Consider the following 16,949-nt stretch of genomic DNA (forward strand, 5'->3'; position numbering starts at 1 on the left):
GCAAAATCCTGTCCCTGTTAAAACTGCAGCAATCAAGACAGGAAAGATTTGAGCCATAGATGTTGTTGGAATTAGAGAAAGAGATGAGAGGCATGGTGCGATGCAGCAAATAGCCAGGATGAAGGGTGTCGTTTTGGGCAGGATTCAATACTGAGTTGTTGTAGCCATAGGAGAAAGATAGAATGTCTCGACAGCATCGAACAACTGGCCAGACCCATATGGTGACATCAGAAGGCTTTCGATTAGGGCTAAACACAAGATAAACAATGGTTAACAATTTCAGATATTGCCAGGGCAACTGCGAAGTCATTTTGTGCAAACGCTGCCATTGCAGCAAATGCCAAGCTCTAATGTTTTCAGAAATATTTTTTTGTTTGCTTTTGGAAAATAAATCTGGTTTTGCTATGGCTACGAGAGCTCTTGGGCCACAAGTCAAAGTATGCTATGGCTATTTCTGGTCGAGTGACACCAGCTGAGGTACTGGCATGGCTGTTTATATGAGCACTTTCACATGAAATAACATTGCTGTCCGTGTTTGTTAAGGGAATGCTGCTCTTGACTTATTTCCTACAATAAAAGCAGAAGGGGGCAGGAGGGAAAAGTCTACACTCAGGTTTTTCCTACTGGACATGCTTTATCCCTGAAATGGCATCTGCACTATGAAATTCACCCTGAATGAATGGGTATTCAGGTGTCCTCACCTCCAGGAGACAGGACACAACTCCCAGGCTGATTTAGCTGCAGTTGGATAGGGGTTTTTTAAACCTCCATGGATAACAGACCTAGAAGACTTTTCCTTCTTGCTAGCCTGGACTGAACACTGGGTGGGTGAGTAAAATACTACTTTTTCTTTTTTTTTCTTATGAGAAGCAGAAAAAACCAAACAAGTTGGTCACATATTTGAACCTGGACTTCTCAACAAAGTTTGGCAGAGTCTTCTAAAAAGTCAGAATATTTAGTAAATACATCATGAAATATTTTCCAACAATAAAAAAAAAAAAATACAAGAGGGATTTAATAATGTTTGGACACAGTTTTTTTGTTAATGACTTTATTTTCTTCTTCCTCCTGTTCGGGCAGTAACATGCGAACCCTGACCACATCACCGGTGTGAAATTGCTGATTAACCTTTTGACTCTGACAATTGGGACTTCTCTCAACACCAACTGGTAATGCAAAAGGCCACTAGTAGTTAATACTGGACCATCCCAGCTCCAGATGTCAAAAGGTTAATGAAAAATCAAGTGTCTTGCTTTTAGTGGGCAACTCGGAAACCTTCCCCGCCCCAACTATTTCATTTTTTATGATAAATAAGCCAGACTGCCTGAGCTGGGAAAGACGGGTGTTTTGCTAATGTGTACAGCTGTTAATTGAAAAAGATTTTGTTATGCTTGTTCTTCTGGACATAGATAAAAGAGAGATTTGTTGGCGAACTTTAGTAGGTCTTGAACACCCCTTTGTCCAAATACACTACTTAATAATAACGCTTTGTTCTTTCTTTAACAGCCATGGAGGGATTTTGAGTGGAATACTCATTTTCTTTAAGTTATATCTGCCAGTAATATTTCCTGGCTTAAGACCAGCTGCCATTTATGTGTTTTATGAAAATATAACACCAGTTTTACACTCAAAACTATTCTCTTTTAGGTAAAAGCTTCAGCACTCGCTGGTTCCCCACATCTACCGTAAATGCTATTTATCACATACTTTGGTCTTTAAAACAGAAAGATAATGTTAAAACATTTTGATTACCCTTTCCTTACTGCTATCATTCACAAACCATCTTTTCTAATTATGGTATTAGGACATTTACATAACCAGGAAAAGGGTCCTTTAACTACATTTCTATTATGTTTGGCACTTGTGTGAAAGGATATTATATTCATGTGCATTAGAGATTGCTTATAAAAGATCAAGACAATAATAGCAGATCAGACGATAAAGGTTCCCTTTTCTCCTCCCAGACAGGCTGTCTCTGACAGAAGAATACAGTTCATCAAAAGTGTCTGCAGGTTGTCAAACTCGGTGAGATTTGGGGACACTCGGAGGCTGTCATGGCCAACAAGAAGATTTTCTGTAGGGTTCTGCCATCATTCACCCTCAGGAAATAATCACTCACTACATTCTGCATGCTTTCATGATAGAGCTCTATTTGAGAGAAAAGAGCCATTTTATCAAAGGACAATATATCCCTTCTCTTGGTCCATGCAGCTTCCATTATCAGACCATAATAAATCATATTTATGTTCTCAGTTAATAAGACTGATTACAATGCAGGTTACAGGCATGGGAAAAGCAAAGCAGGTGAAAAGATGTTTTAATGAAAATATGATAAGCCAACAGCTTCTTGTGAACATTTCAGGCTGTTATTTGTAATGATCACAGGCAATTTTTGATACATCTTCTTTAGCAATGGTTTAAGCTGCATAAATTGGCTTGCCACTTTATGTGTTGAAATAGGAAGAATCCCAGTGTCCTTCTTATGTTGTCTAGAATCATTATATACATTATAAGCATAAAATGAGTTTAATGTATGTGCTTTGAAAAGAAGAGGAAAACAGAAAATCAGGGAAGACTGATTTTAATGCTGCTCAAAATGATTTTGAAATTTTCTACTCATCTTTGTTACTAACGGTGCATTTTCCATGAAATTTAGGAATGACATGTACTGCTTTCATCTCCTTAAAATTAATATACCGTTCTCTCTGTTTTTCTCAATTTCTTCAAAGTTCTTTTTAGAGCACTGTGCAAAGAGGCAGAGAGGAATTCTCTGCTCCGTGTGTGAGTGTATCTGCTATTAATGCTGTGGGGAGTTAAGTGTGTGCTTCTCCAGGAGAATATACCCCAGTGTTTGATACTGAAAGGGACCCTATTAAAAATGTGGAAGTACGTTTAGCTCCAGCAGACATGATGCATCTAAGGGCCAACTTCTTTGGACTTTTTTAAGTGATTAAGATCTTTTTTTTGGGGAAGGTAAAGGTTCTGATATGATTTCAGCATAGGAGGGCAGCGACTGATGGACTGTCATGCTCTTGTGCTGTAACAAATTTTAGAATCACAGAATGGTTTGGGTTGGAAGGCACCTCAAAGCCCATCCAGTCCCACCCCCTGCCACGGGCAGGGACACCTCCCACTGGATCAGGGGCTCCAAGCCTCATCCAACCTGGCCTGGAACCCCTCCAGGGATGGGGCAGCCACCACTGCTCTGGGCAGCCTGGGCCAGGGCCTCTCCATCCTCTTCATGAAGAATTTCTTCCTAATGTCTAATCTAAATCTTCCCCCTTCCAATTTAAAGCCATTCCCTCTCCTCCTGTTCCTCCAGGCCCTTGGAAAAAGCCCCTCCACAGCTTTCCTGGAGCCCCTTTTAGTACTGGAAGGCCACCATAAGGTCTCCTTGGAGCCTTCTCTTCTCCAGGCTGAACAACCCCAACTCTCTCAGCCTGTTACGTACAGCATCATGCTTTCAAGATGAAGTCAGAAATTTAAGGAATTATTTCCTCCTGATGATAAATAATTTTGACCAAGCCTCTGAAATTCTACAGCACTTGCAGAACACTGGTGAGAAAGACTCCTTGATGTTGTGCCTGCAGGACCTATTATGGTCAATGATATTTCCCCAAAATCACTCTTAAACAAATTTTAAAGCTTTGTAAATTGGCCTGGCTTTGGAAAATGGCCACAAAAATACCTTAACTCTTTTAGGGCACCTAAAACAGGAGAAGTAGCCACACAAGAAACAGCAAACTGCTCTTCGAAGGTGATATCCAGATACAACGACAGAAGTAGATAATGTACTTCATGATGGAAATTCTTGATACAGAGAAAAACACGTTGTAACTGCCTTTGCTATGAAAAGGGTTTAAAAATGCTGCCTGCCAACTCCACAAAAACCAGAGCTGCTATTTCAGTTAAAGGCCAGCGGATTGTGTTTTTCCCATCAGTTTTCACTAACCTCAGACATGGCTGTTATGACAGACTGTCATCCCACCACCCCAGTGCTCTGGTGCCATCCAAGCAGGCAAGAAGAAAGCAAACATGAAGGAAATCAGTAAGTGGGGAGGTGCATGCAAGTGCACTACTTTTGTGTAATGATCCTGATTACTGAAAATGAAACACTTAAAAGAAAATAAACAAAAAGCAGTGCTTTCTGAGCCAGGGGTGTTTTCTTGGCTGGCAGTTTCTCTTTGTTCTATTACATGACACCAGCCTCAATGGTTGAAGGGGTGTTCTGGGCCAGATGTCAATCATAATGTCTGACACAAACAAAAATAGCTAAAAAGGCACGCCAGCATCTTCCTTTTGTTTTCCCATTAGCTTCATTTTTCTTTTCATAGGCTGACAAAAAATTACTGCCTCCAAGTGAATTCAGTAATGTCACTATATATCTAATATCTCAGGGACCTTTTGTTTTAGCTTTACTGGGCTTAACCACAAAAGACACTTGACATTGACAAAGAATCTGTCAAACATACAATGATCAGTGCAATGAAACCTCTCATGACAGAAGGGCAGTATCCTGCCTCCCCCCTGCCTCCAGCAGCAGCCTGTCTGAGGAAAATACGCTGGAGCACATGTAGCAGCTGAACCATTACAGAGCAGGCCAGGAGCTGAGATGCGTCTTGTTTAAATTGTCATAGCATATTAATCTAATTATAAACCGCCAAAAGAGGAGAAAAGATAGATGGAAATGTTACATTACTTGTTTCTAGAGATTAACCTCGAGCCAGAACTGAAATAGAGAGACACATTTTGGATTTCTCAGAGCTCTGATATGCAAGAAAACAAGCCTGAGAGTACATCTCTTGAAGTGTGAGACATGAAGTCACAGTTCCTGTATTTACACAATTAAGCAGAAATAGTGTTTCAGACAGACACTCTGTTTTCCCCGTGATTACAGCTCCCGTTGTAGCTGTATTCTGCAAAGCAGTTGTATTGTCTCTCTGCTCCCTTCTTTTCACTCTCCTTTGCCCTTGTGCCTACGAGGTCTTGACAACCCTTGGGTCTGTTGAGGAGCTGGTGTCACTGCTCCCTGCTCCTTCTCCATCTGTGAACTTGGCTGGTGCTCCAGGTGCCCAACCCCAAAGCACTGCATGGTAGCCCAGCTGATGGCTGCGGAAGCCACGGCTTAGGCTTAGCAATGCCAAGAAGCTGTGGTCACGGTGTCCTCCTGCTCAGGCTCCATCTCCTGAGCGTGCCCATGCCTGGGGAAGAGAAACAAACACCTCCTGCAGGCAGGCACAGGTAGACCAGCCCTGAGAATGCTCTTGAATTGCACAGGAGAGGCAGACAGGGAGTCAGACGACAAGCTAAGCTTGTCTTTGCCTAGGCTGTTTCTGCTTCTTATTGCAAAGGAAGGTGTTTGAACGATAGCTTCCATTTAAAATCTGACCTTTCTGGTGCCAAGCTACACTCTTGTTTCTGTGTTGAAAGTACAGATAAAAAATACAGCTTTCTAAAACTGACCCTGAAAATTATGTTCTCATCAGATGAGACGTTTTCCTTCCTATGCATCATTACTTCTCATAACTATTCAGGACTAACTAGTTATGATCCCAATTTCTAATTATGCCTTGTTATATCTGGTGGTGGGAAACCCATGGAGAACCTTTTGTGGATCTTCTCAGTTGCAGAGGTTGGAACCTGATTTATCCAGAAGCTGGGGAGGACCTCATCTGGCTCCGGCAGTTCCAAAAGACAGCAAAAGCAGCACAGCTTTCCTCTAACAAAAGCGGTGTATTCAAGGACAGGTTGCAGGAAGCAGGTAGGTCTCACATTCATTTCTTCTAGTATAAATGAACTTGACAGCCTTGCCCCATTTGCTGATTTGCCTGAAGTAGAGAGATGTTAAAGGTGGGCCTTAAATTTTAGGTTTCCCTGTATTTCCTAGATTTAAATCTCAGTTAATGACTTCTCCATGTAGCATTTCTCTTAATGGTCTGTCAGGGCCTCTAAATGTGCATAACGAGTCACAAATATGATATCTGCATTTAGTGTTGGGTTTTGGAACCCTCACCACCAAGTCACCTCCCTGACGGGTCTCACCTCACGTGCGTTTCTGTGTAGTGCCAGGAGAAGAATGGAAAACAGCTCGGAAGTAAAAGTAGATTCTGCTCCCATTAGAGGCAATGAAAACGATGCTTTTTACTTCTACTTACTCATAATAGCAGGGAAAACCGGAGTGGAAACAAGCACAACAAAACACCTCTGCCAGCTATCTACAGCTAACCAAGGCTTCCACTAATGAGGTGCTCTGGCATTTTGAGAAAGACAGGTTCTTCCAGAAACGGAAAAAACATGCCGAGTTTTTCCTCCAGCTCTGAAAGGCTGGTAGGAGAGTAATAAATTGTATTTTGAAAAGAGGATAGCAGTCAAACTTTTAATGCTGTCTGTGCTATTAAATACCTACAGCTGACAGTATAGTTTCTTGTCAATTAAATGCTTTTGCATGTATGTTTGGCAGATTATTAAATACTGACTTCTATATACGTCACCTAATTAGCTACTGTATTTATAGATTCATCTAAGTGATCATAAGATTATTGAGAAAGTTATTAATTTCAAATCACAATAAGAGAGTAATTTCCAGGTCAGATTTTCTAGAAGATGACTCAATATCATGGACAATCACATAGTCGATTAAATAGAACATTACAGTTTGTGGAAAAGATAATAGTCCAGATCATGACATAGCACCAGATTTTACATTATGATCTCCAGATGTCTTTGGGAACTTAATGCATCCAGCATTGGTTCAAGTTTAATCTGCATGGTAGAAATGACAGTTGTTCCAATTTTCATAGAATCATAGAACTGGAAAAGACCTTTGAGATCATCGAGTCCACCCGTACCTGTCTACTACTAAACCAGATCCCTCTCTGGGGCTATGTGGTGTCCTTGCTGTCTGACATGACGCTGCAACATAGAAAAAAAAGCTCATGGCTGCTTTTCCTTCACAGAAATCTGTACAAAACCTGTCAGTTTGGGACTTTGTGAGTTTCTTTCTGGAATCAACAACTCAGTATGAAGGTACAAGGAGTGCAAGGAGAGAACATTTTGGCTCCTCCAACCCTGTGCACAAAACCTCCGAGGGTTTCAGATAGGATTTTAGTGTTTCTTGCAGTCTTCAAATGTTGTGTTGTGCAAGGATGTGCTTATACATAATTTTGTAATTGAAATGGCATGTTTACTGTTCTATTTCATGCTTGATTGTGTTTTTTAAACACCTTTACTCACGCTGTTAGAAGTGGGATTATAATTAAAATGTCCTGTTGAACACCTTGTTCAGTTCAATGAAGGCATAATAGAAGTATAAATACTTGTTCTCGTTGAGTCTGTGATGTCAGCACAACAAACACATTAAGTGTCATAAAACAAATCTCTTTCGCCAAAGCATCCCTCAGAAGGGAAAGGGAAACAAAATCTGCTGCTGGGCAAAGAGAAGACCTCTTCTTTTGTTAAAAGGAAATATTTTGAGATATTATCAAACTTGTGATATAGGTATGTTAATTAAAGCATGGAATGATTGATTTAGCCAGGTATGATCAAAAAGCTTAACAGTGGAAGTTTTCCTCTCTACTCACAGTCCCTTGCCCTAAAGACTAAGCAGTACTTTCTCCTTCTACAGCTGCCATTAGGAAATGCCGAGTCTGTGTGAAAGAGTAAGTTATATTTCTTATTATCCCTGTTCCCTTAAAATGCATACAGATAGGCAGGCTTCATGCCTTTATGGTGAGCGGGGTTAAACTAAAACATGAAGTCCAAGCATTTCTAAGTCACTGCCCAGTGGTTACAGCAATTTTGCATAGCAGTAATGATTTAATTTTCTCCACGTTTTCTCTCGTTACCACCGATGATGAGATGTCTACCCATCCTGGCAGACAATTCTTCAGTCTTAAAGAGCTTTAACTTACTGCACAGCTTAAAATTCCAGGTATGTAGGGACGTTCCAAAATTTAGCCTAATGTTTGATGGTTACTTGGGCAATTTACTTGGATACCTTGGCTCAGTTTCTTCCTCTGAAAAACAGGAAGAACAATGTCAGTGTTCTCTGTGCTCTTTGACTAATCTAACAGTATTTTTAGTATACTAAATACGAGGCTCTACACTGCACATAAACCATGAGATATTAGGTTTGTGTCCTTTCGCTGGCTGAAAGAAGGCTGTCAAAACTAATCCCAGGATGTATAATGTTTCTGTGCCAGAGCAGGACTTGCCAGTCAGTAGCTGCCTTGTAGGGAAAGTCCACACGATCTTTATGAAGCAAGCAAATAAGCAGACCCAAAGGGTGTGCAAATTGCCTTCTGTGCCCGGCTTCAGTTCCAGCAACTTTAAGCTCGGCAGAAGTTCTGCAGGCAGATGGCTCATAGGATTTGGTCTTTAGAACGGAAGCAGTGAGGAAGTGACAAAGTAGGAAGTCTTCTTTCTGGGATGCAAGAGGGAAATGGATACACAAGGCAGTCCAGCCCAGTCAGAGGAAGATTCTACAGCAGGAATAAGACTACTGAACGTGCAGGACAACATGTACAAGAATGTTGTCAAGTGGGATTGCAAAAAACTTAGTGGATTTCTTCGAACGTCTCATTATACGTACAGGTGCAGCTCTACACACCCACACATGCCGCATTGATTTCAGCGTGCGATCATATAAATACCTGCAGGTGCGACACTGAAGAGATACCCGTGCTGAGGCATGAATATGGAGTTCCACATCTGTATTTACTGCCTGGCTCACACAATGAACTAGTGCACTCAGTGGGTTCTCTTCCCACCTCCCACATGCACTTTAAAACTAACACCGAAGGAAATTCCGTCCTGGTAACTACGTTTAATAGGCTGTCGAGGCATGGAACCAAAATACATGAAGGGGAAGGAGTATGGAACAGCCATCATTCCTTAATTCACCGTGTTGCACATGCATATGCAAAATTAGGAAGAAACTAATTTGAGACAAAGATGGCCAGATCAGTTTAGCGTATGGTAATAAACCCATGAAGTTGGAACTTAATGTGCCTTTTGGGGAACCTAAAACTTCAGCTGGCCTTCAATACAGTGGCTGGTTTCTCTCTTCTGGCACATCAGAGAGAGAGAGATGTGTCCTTTTCTACAGTACTGTCGGATAGTCTATGACACGTGGGGTGCAAACCACGGCTGCTGCAGAAACCATGGATTTCAATTCATTGACAGACATGCATGTAAAAATCTCAGTCAGAGCATTGCATTCATGCAGCTGATTGTGTTAGAAATTAATCTGATGCTAACTACCTGGCTACAAATGCCCTCCTCCCAGTGTCAAAAATGTAAAACAGCTGAAGGATATAAACTGTGAGTAGTATTATGCATGTAATTGCTGCCTGTAGAGACTCAAGGTGCTGAAAGTTTCTTACTTTTTATAAGGTTTTTAGTGATAACTTTTGTTTTCCGAAGAGAAAAATAAACCTACCAAAGTTCCTTTGAACATTTCAGCAGCCTTTCACAGTATTAGCTGTGAAAGTAATGGTTTCACCTTCCTAATAAGGATGCACGGGAGCTGTGTTTTAGGAGTCCCTGCTGCTTTCTTTGTGGAAACTATCTCAGATGCTTTGGGATTATTTGGCAGTAACATCTTTTTGCACTATGATTTCACAGGATCTTCTCTGTTATCTTCGGCTCAGAATGTTCTTTTAAAGATCTAGGGAGAAAATGTAGAACTCAAAAAGCATTCATTGTAACCCTGTTCGCATGTCCATCTAGCTAAAGACAGGGAATGACTCCTCGGAAAAAAATGTAGAGGAATGATAGTGCCCAAAATTCAGTTAAAATCTTAAGTAGCGCTCTCCAGGCAAAGGACTAATGAAAATGAGGTTGGTGGAGATTTCATGGGAAGCAAAGGATGGAAGAAAGCACAAATTTTTGTTTCTGACCTGAATGTCCCTGCTTTGTCCAGAGGCACCACAGCTGACCCCCGTGGCTCACAATAGCAAATATGCTCTGCGCAGTGCCATGGAGAAAGGGACCGGAACGGCTGGAGCAGTGGAAGAAATAACACGGTGCTAACGAAGAGTTTCACCCACCTCCCTCAGAATTAGCCTGGGTATCTCTCCATGACACACTTATTTCAGAATCACAGCGTGTTGCAGTTATTAGGCTCTGGCAGGCTCCTGGGTAGGAACTTTGTCCAAGAGCCCTTTATTTCATCTGCTCCAATTGAGAAGAGTGTGGCAGTTTCTTTTGGTTGAGCCTTCGCTATAACGATCTGAGCCTTAGTCACTGTGCAGCCAGCCCACTGCAAGGCATTCAGTTGGTGTTACAACCAGAGACGACTGAGCTCCAAAAGTGAGTACAGACCGCGTCTACTTATTAAGGAAAGGGGCATGTGGAGAGCCCATTACTCGGTAATTGGTCCTGGCTGCCAGTTAGCATTCAGCAGGACTTGCAGCATTTGTATAATAGGCCTTACAGTCCAGAATAGCCAGGGATTGTTCTTGCCTTACCTGCTGCCACTGTAATCAGATGGTGGCTCTCTGCTTTGCAGAGCTACCAAAAGCAGCTTTACTGGATTGAAAGGCACCTGGAAGTACAAGATGTCCTCAAGGAAATAAGCTGGAGGAACATGCAGGTCTGAGAGACTTTGTGGCTACGGTTGTGTTCCAGTGACTGCTACTTCTGTGGACTTGCAGGTTTCTCCCCTTGTCATAAGTGAAGAAAACGATGCCTGGAATTTGTGGTAGATGATCCAAATGACTGTCTGATTCTGTAAAACCTTAAAGAGGTCTTTAGAGGTGAGACCCTCAAGTGTTGTGCAAATCTATGGATCACACAAACAGCTTTTAGGTATGGGGAGGCTGGAGAGACCGTGTAGGAAGTCTCTACAGAGAAGACTGCATAGACACATAGCGAAGGGAGGTGCATTGACCTGGGGAGACCTTTTGTCCTCTTGCTACCAACTGCTGCTGTTTTTCACAAGGATGCAAAATCACAAGCAGGTGGCTCGGTGGGATTTTAGATGTGTGCACACAGACCCCCAGCCGGGGAGCAGGATGGGCTCGGTGTATGCGAGGGAATGGGTTGGCAGAAAGGGGCTCTTTTCTTTCGTGGTGCTGGTGACACCACACCTTGGCTATGCGTTCATTTTTGGGCCTCTCAGTACAGGAAAGACATTGAGGTCCTGGAGCAGTCCAGAGAAGGGCAAAAAAGCTGGGGAAGGGGCTGGAGCATAAGTCATATGAGGAGTGGCTGAGTGAACTGGGATTGTTTAGTCTGGAGAAGTGGAGGCTGAGGGGAGAGTTTATCATCCCTGAAAGGAGGTTGTGGTGAGGTGGGTGGTACCCTCTTCTACAAATTACAAGTGATGGGACAAGATGAAATGGCCTGAAGTAGCACCGGGGGGAGGTTTAAATCAGATATTAGGAACAATTTCTTTACTGAAAGAGCAATGAAACCCTGGCAGAGGCTGCCCAGGGCAGTGGTGGTGTCTCCATCCCTGGAGGGGTTCAAAAAGCATGTGACCATGGCACTTGGGGTCATGGTTTGTTCAGCACAGTGGGGCTGGGCTGACAGTTGGACTGCATGATCTTAGAGGTCCTTTCCAAGCTTAATGATTCTACGATTATTCCCTGGAGTATTATATTATTTTTTAACAAATTTACAGCACAGACGAATGCCAGTCTCCAAAGGCTGACACAGTGGTCAGAAAAATTTCTCCACTGAAAGGGTTCTCAGGCACTGGAATGGCTGTCCAGGGAGGTGGTGGAGTCCCCATCCCTGGAAGGGTTTAAAATATGGGTAGCTGAACCAGAGGAGGGCCACAAAGATGATCTGAGGGCTGGAACACCTACCATACAATGACAGGCTGAGAGAGTTGGGGTTGCTCAGCCTGGAGAAGACGAGGAGATCTTATAGTGACCTTCCAATATCTGAAGGGGGCTACAAGAAAGCTGGGGAGGGGCTTTTTACAAAGGCTTGTAGCAATAGGACTAGGGGCAATGGGTATAAACTGGAGAGGGGCAGATTTAGACTAGACATAAGGAAGAATTTCTTCATGATGAGAGTGGCGAGGCCCTGGCCCAGGTTGCCCAGGGAAGCTGTGGCTGCCCCATCCCTGGAGGGGTTCCAGGCCAGGTTGGATGGGGCTTGGAGCCCCTGATCCAGTGGGAGGTGTCCCTGTCCATGGCAGGGCAGGTGGAACTGGATGATCTTTAAGATCCCTTCTGACTCAAAGTATTCTATGATTCTATGAGGTGCTCAGGGATGTGGTTCAGTAGTGAACAGGTACTGCTGGACTCGGTGATCTTTGAAGCCTTTTTGAACCTCGTGATTCTATGATTCTGTGACTCTATGTATGCAGACAAGGTGCTGTTCCCAAGCAAGTTAAGGGCTTTGTTAACACCTGTCAAGTTAAAAAAAACATCTTTTACTCTGTAGTTGAGAAAGCGAAGAACAACGCAGTGTAAGACACTGCAGCCCCACCACCCACTTTGTAGTGGGACTGAGGCAGCCACATCCCCCTGCCCATCCTCAGCGTCCCCAGGGCTGCGCAGAGCCCCCCCGGCTCCGTGTGCTCTGGCAGAGCCCCCCCGGCTCCATGTTCTGGGGCAGAGCCCCCCCGACTCCATGTTCTGGGGCAGAGCCCCTGTGGCTCCGTGTGCTTGTGCAGAGCCCCCCCCCCGGCTCCGTGTGCTCGGGCAGAGCCCCCCCCGGCTCCGTGTGCTCGGGCAGAGCCCCTATGGCTCCGTGTGCTCGGGCAGAGCCCCCCCGGCTCCGTCTTCTGGGGCAGAGCCCCTCTGGCTCCATGTGCTCGGGCAGAGCCCCCCCGGCTCCGTGTGCTCGGGCAGAGCCCCTCGTCCCCTGTGTCCCCTACTCCCACCGCCCTCCCAACCCCACGCGGGCGGGCGCGTTTCCCGGCAGCGCCCGGCAGGTGGCGCCCTTGCTCGCGGAGTTGCGGGCGGGCGGGCGGGCGCGGCAAACACAGGGCGGTGTATTTGTGTGTGTGTGTCCCCCCCCCGCCATTTAATTTAGGCAGTATTAGCACTAAAGTGTTTTCAACTTATTATTATGCATGAGTAAAAAAAAAAAAATTCCATGAATGTGTAACATTTTTCGCCTGTATTTCCCTCTTTTATAACATCATTTAAATTCCTCATTAATAATTTAGAGGCGCTCTGGGTTTTAATCACTTTTCTCATCACCAGGGTGTCTCTCTGAGGAGAGCTCTCCTCCCCTACCTGAAGGTGACATGGAAGAAGGGGCTGACAGGGGATGGAATGCCCTCCCCCAGCCTCCTGAAGCCTCCTTCACGTTGTACCAGGGGAGGTTCGGATTGGACATTAGGAAAAGTTTCTTCCCCAAAAGGGTTCTCAGGCCCTGGAACCGCTGCCCAGGGAGGTGGTGGAGTCCCCATCCCTGGAGGGGTTTAAAAGATGGGGAGATGAGGTGCCCAGCGGTCTGGTTTAGTAGTGGACAGGAACGGTTGGGCTTGATGATCTCAAGGGTCTTTTCCAGCCTAGGGATCCTATGATTCTAAATCTCCCAGGCTGACACCCCTGAGGGACGAGATGCCACGCAGAGGTATGCGGACAAGCTGGAGAAGTGGGCTTGGGGAAACCTCATGAGGTTCAAAAAGGCAAAGTGCAAGGTCCTGTGCCTTGGTTGGGGCAACCCTCCCTATGGATGCAGGCTGGGGGATGGAGGGTTGAAAGCAGCCCTGCAGAGAAGAGCCTGGGGTGCTGGTGGGTGAGAAGCTGGACACGAGCCGGCAATGGGCGCTTGCTGCCCAGAAACCAGCCGTGTCCTGGGCTGCATCCAGAGCAGTGGGACCAGCACGGAGGGAGGGGATTCTGCCCCTCTGCTCGGTGAGACCCCACCTGGAGCCCTGTGTCCAGTTCTGGGGCTCTCCGCACAGGGGGGACATGGACCTGTTGGAGTGGATCCAGAGGAGGCCATAAAAATGATCACATCTCCCCTACAAAGAGAGGCTGAGAGAGATGTAGTTGTTCAGTTTGGAGAAGAGATGGCTCTTAGGAGACCTTATTGTGGCCTTTCAACGATTTAAGAGGGTTAATAAGAAAGATGAGGGAAAACTTTTTAGTGGGGCCTGTAGCAATAGGACAAGAGGGAATGGCTTTAAGCTCAAAGAGGAGAGACTTAGACAAGATATAGGGAAGAAATTTTTCACACTGAGGGTGGTGAAACACCGGCACAGAATGCCCAGGGAGGTGGTGGCTGCCCCATCCCTGCAAACATTCAAGGTCAGGTTGGATGGAGCTCTGAGCAACCTGATCTGGTTGAAGATGTCCCTGCTCACTGCCAGGGGGTTGGACTGGATGACCTGTAATGGTCCCCTCCAACCCAAACCATTCCATGGTTCTGTAAGTTTACCAGCCCTCAGGCTTGAGTAGGTCACCATTAATGAAAATGTAAAAACATCTCCTTTTCTTTATTTTTTTTTTGCATCTGAGTTTAATTATGGTGGTATTTGTTTGATAGCTTGTTACTGTAAATAAAAGAGATAAAAGCAGCCCTTCACTTGAGCAGCTCTAGAGCTGTGAAATATGTACCTAATTAAAACTATTGGTGTAAGAGGCTAATAAAGTACATGTGCCTACTAGATGTCTTATTCTAATGAATCTCGGCTAATTTGCTTTGAGTGATGAATTTCGGTGTTGGTAGTAAGGGCTGAATAATTATGAAATTCATCACGAGTTGTGGGACTCACGAGGGACCCCGGGGGTTCTCGAAGGGAGACGGGAGGGAAAGGCTCTGTGGCCATGGCAGGTGCAGAAGGAGTGGTGGACGGGCTCTGGGGGCTGCCAGGACCCTGTCTGTGACCCCCAGGGTGGCCAGGAAGCCCCTGGGCCAGGCTGGAGGCCCTGGAGGGTGTGAGGGTCTGCGCTCCTCCTGAGAGTGTGGGGGCCGGGGAGCTCCTCCCCACCCAGCTCCTCACCCCCTTCTTCCCCCCTTGTTTTCGCCTGGCACCGGTGAGGAGTGGGCCATGGCATGCGCTCCTCAGACTCTCAAACTGAGCGCAGATGGGTTGTCTAAAGCATTTCAGATGGAGTGTTGGTCTTGCGCCAGGAGCTAATCAAAGTCTTAATTCTGGAGAATAAAAAGACCAGGCCTTCCAAGCTTCCTCCGGCTGGTTTCTCATAGAATCATAGAATGGTTTGGGTTGGTAAGGACCTTAAAGCCCATCCCGTTGGGCAGGAACAACTTCCACTGGACCAGGTTGCTCATTGCTGGGAATGTGGATGGCTGGCACTCCCAAAACCCATTTTGCCAGTGTGCTTTCGGTGCAACGGGCTGGGCTACAGGGCTGCCTGTGGGGCTGGCATTGCTCATGGCCCATGTGGTCTGTGTGCATGGGCTACCTGACTCAAGGTAAAGGTGTCCGCTTTGTACAGGCCTACAGATGGACATCGCTCAAATCCATCTCGGTGTGACCTGTAGTGGAAAGAAGCCAGACAAGTGCAAAAGCGTGTGTTGACAACCCCTGCCTGAGACCTGGGCTTTGCCCTTTGGAGCAATACAGGCTTGTTGGAAGAAAGGGTATATTCTGGGAGAAGCTGGATAATAATAAAGAGGCTGGTTAAGCAGAAAAAGAGCCCTTGGTGTAGCACATATTTTTATTGCTTTTTTGCAATAGAGTAGAGAAAACATCCCAAGGCGAAATGTCTATTGCAGGCTTTCCTGTAGTCCCCAGCGACGAGTATTTAAACATTTGCACGTGCGTACGTCCTGTCGCCGTCTTCTCTCTACTGGCACCACGGGAGGGCAGTGGGGCTGCGGTGCTGGTGTGCCCCATCTTAACTGGGGGGCAGCAACCCTTTGCAGGGTCCAGCATCACTTCACCCCATGTCAGGCAGGAGGGTTTTGTGTACAACCAAGCCATCTGGGCTTTGCTGTCTGTCCCAGAGCTGGATCAGATGAGTTTAAATTTCTTTACTGAAAGAGCAGCGAAGCACTGGCAAGAGGCTGCCCAGGGCAGTGGTGGAGTCTCCATCCCTGGAGGGGCTAAAAAATGTGTAGATGTGGCACTTCAGGACATGGTTTAGCAGACACAGTGGTTTTGGGCTGATGATTGGACTGGATGATCTTAGAGGTCTTTTCCAACCTTAACGATACTATGATTCTAAATGACCCTCTGAAAATGTGTGGTGGTTGCAGCTGTTGAAAGCGTGCCGCAGGTTCTGATCTGCACATGAATTTGGAGGTTTTTTACAAGTGCTGCAGTGGCGGTTTTGCTGCAGAATGAAATTTTCACTATTGCTAATATCAGCTGGAGAGACAGGTGGGACTTGTTATTTTCCTCACAAAACCTACCTTTTCACAGGGAAGAGATAATTATTCATGCTGCGCAATCTGTTTCTGGGGTAGATTGACAAAAAGACTTGGGGGAAACTGGACTGTTTCTGTCTTTGCCCCTGACATACTGTTTGACCTTAGGAGAGTCTCTCGGTCGTTCCAAAACCTCATTTCTCTATCTGTAAAACCCCAAATAATAGCTATATCAAAAGATACAGTCATCAATATCCAGAATTGGCTTTAAAATTTCAGGTGGAAGTGTTAAGTGCTGTCACAAAAATGGTGTTTGTTGTGCTTTCCCCGAGACCTGTGAAAATCTGCTTTTTCCTGGTGAGAGATTTCTTTCCATGTTGCTCAATCGATGATCATTTTAATATGTTTTTCTGCCTCTCAGTTACATCTCAAATATTTGTGTCTGTGCAATTTTCATGCTCTCGTATCTTGTCTCTTTCTGTATAAAATGTATGTTGTCGGCTTGAGGGAATGCTTTTCCTTTCTGTTTCATTGTAATTACCAAAAATAGTTTTAACCTATTAAAACATTTCTGAGTTGTCGGCATGGCTTGGTGTGGTATTAAAACCTTGTTACTCCACAGCAAACCCTCCTGTGTTTACATTCTGATAACATTTCTAATAAGCCAAACACCAGCAGTGTGAAGGGGACACTTGCACTGT

General features: G+C 45.0%; 1 long non-coding RNA gene across 1 annotated transcript in view; it reads left to right on the forward strand.

The window, feature by feature from the left end:
• LOC128852927 (uncharacterized) overlaps positions 1 to 16,949 on the forward strand; it is a 63,401-nt gene that overhangs the window by 41,049 nt on the left and 5,403 nt on the right. The window contains exon 11 of the long non-coding RNA XR_008451060.1: positions 5,625 to 5,761. This is a non-coding gene — a long non-coding RNA (uncharacterized LOC128852927). The remainder of the gene's footprint in view (positions 1 to 5,624; positions 5,762 to 16,949) is intronic.

Source organism: Cuculus canorus, chromosome 8, assembly GCF_017976375.1.
Source record: "Cuculus canorus isolate bCucCan1 chromosome 8, bCucCan1.pri, whole genome shotgun sequence".
Lineage (NCBI taxonomy): Eukaryota > Metazoa > Chordata > Aves > Cuculiformes > Cuculidae > Cuculus > Cuculus canorus.